Raw genomic sequence first — 2,320 nt, forward strand, 5'->3', positions numbered from 1 at the left:
ATGTTTTCAAATCAATAAAACACTTCAGACCTTTTTTTTCTCAAAACCCACACCAAGGTGATAGTACCATTCCCAACAGTAAGAAATCTTCTATTACAAAGGGATGTGGGTGAAAAAAGAGAAAATTGGGTTACGGCTCTGCAAGAATATGACATTGAAATCAAACTAGCAAACATTATGAAAGGTCAAGGTTTTTGCAGGATGTTGGTAGGAGCATCGAATATGTCAGAATCACAACATTCAGGTGACGAGGTACAAATATGTGAGGTAAGCCTTATCGGCACTGAATCAACATATGTTGATAAAATATTCTATTTAAAAAATGGATATGCACCGCCAGATTTGAATTACACAAAGAAAAGAGCCTTGAGGTTGAAAGCTAAACAATATCAAATTGTCAACAATGTGCTTTTTAGAATGAATTATGGTTCTGTTTTTCTTAAATGTCCTAAGAAATCTGAAGCAAAGAAAGTATTGCAGGAACTTCATGATGGATCGGCTAGCAGATGCTTTACAGGAGAAGCTACAACACATAAAATTCTACATGCAGGCTATTACTGGCTAACCCTATTCAAAGATGCACACAGTTATGTAAGGAAATGTAAGATATGTCAGATAGCTGCCGGAAGACAGAAGAAACCAACATTACCATTACAACCAGTCAACATTGATCAGCCATTTGAACAGTGGGGATTGGACATAATAGGTGAGATCATTCCTCATTCTTATAAGCAGCATAAATATATCCTTATAGCCACTGATTACTTCACCAAATGGGTTGAAGAAATTCCACTCAAGGTAGCCAACTCTGAGAACATTATCGAATTTATAGATCAATTTATCATCACCAGGTTTGTTTTACCTTCTGCCTTAATGTTTGATAATGCATATTACTTTTCAAGCAATGCTATGACAAAGTTTGCTCTTAAAAGAGGCTTTAAACTTAAATATTCTGCTAATTATTATCCGCAAGGAAACAGGTTAGCCACAAATAAGAACCTTATCAGGATTATTAAACGAACTGTTGATCAAAGTTAAAAGAACTGGCATAAATCTTTAGCGTTTTCTCCGTGGGTAGACTGAATAACTCAGAAAACCTCCATCGGCACTTCTCCTCTTAATATGGTTTACGGGAAAGAAGTTGTCTTGCCAACAAACATAGCTATTCCCTCATTTGCCTTAGTTCAATTCATCAAAGAAACTCCTTCCTCGCCTATGCAACTTAGACAATTACAAATACTTAAAATTGAAGAGGAACAATAAAAGGCTAGAAGTACCCATGCACATCATCAACAATTAGTCAAAACATTCTTTGATTCAAATTCTGTATCTTCAAAAAATTTCCAACTTAGAGACTTAGTGTTAAAATGGGATAAATCCCACGAAGAGAAAGGCAATCATACTAAGTTCCAATGAATGTGGCTTGGCCCATTCTAGATTGTTGAGCTAATTAGCCCATCAACTTTTCTGTTACAATATTTAGTAGGTAAGAGAGAACCTCTACCTGTTAATGGGCAGGTCCTGAAGAAATATTTTCCATAGAAGATGATCTATTCTGATCACTGTATAGTATAGTCTTTAGTTAATTTTCTTTTGAAATAATAATACAAGCTGAAGACATTTATGTTTGTCTTTACTAAAGGATAGTTTCTCTTTTTAATTTTGTTTTTTGCTTGTATAGGTAGAAATGGTTATGAAAATTAATCTTCATTCATGAAATAAATAGTTGAGTGATACAGCTCCAAAACTGCCTGTTTATCTGTTAAATTATCCAATCTTTGATAAAACTTAACTTTAGAAAGAAATTTTCTTTACATCAGTCAGGAAAAGTATCAATAACAAAGAAAAGTTTCTCTGCGGAAAAGCATCTTTAAACTCTACAATTGTCGTCCAGAAACTCTTAAGGAGCCAATGATTCCCCCCACTTAAGTAGCTTTCAATTTTAGAGTGTAATTCTAAAATATACTTTAAACTTAAAGGATAAGAGGTCTCATCAAGAGCCAGCTTACCATGATCATAAGATTATAACTAACTGACATTACCAATATTGAATATCAAAATAGGGTAATGGCTTGAGATTAATCAATCAAAAGACAAGGGGTCTCATCAAGAGCCAGCTTGTTCAGTTCAGTTACAAATCAAGTGAATGGCATTGTCAATTTTGGCCACCAAACCAAGACATTGTCCTTTAAGAAATAAAAGAAGAATGAATTACTTCAATAAAATAAAAAAAGCATCAAGTATACTGAAGAATTTATCTTTAAATTTGCATTCTTACTTAAGTGGGATACTGAATCATTGCTAGGTAACAGGTAACCCT

This window comes from Pinus tabuliformis, chromosome 7 (assembly GCF_031772625.1).
Source record: "Pinus tabuliformis cultivar Carrire ecotype Pingquan chromosome 7, CPIR1, whole genome shotgun sequence".
NCBI classification, from domain to species: domain Eukaryota; kingdom Viridiplantae; phylum Streptophyta; class Pinopsida; order Pinales; family Pinaceae; genus Pinus; species Pinus tabuliformis.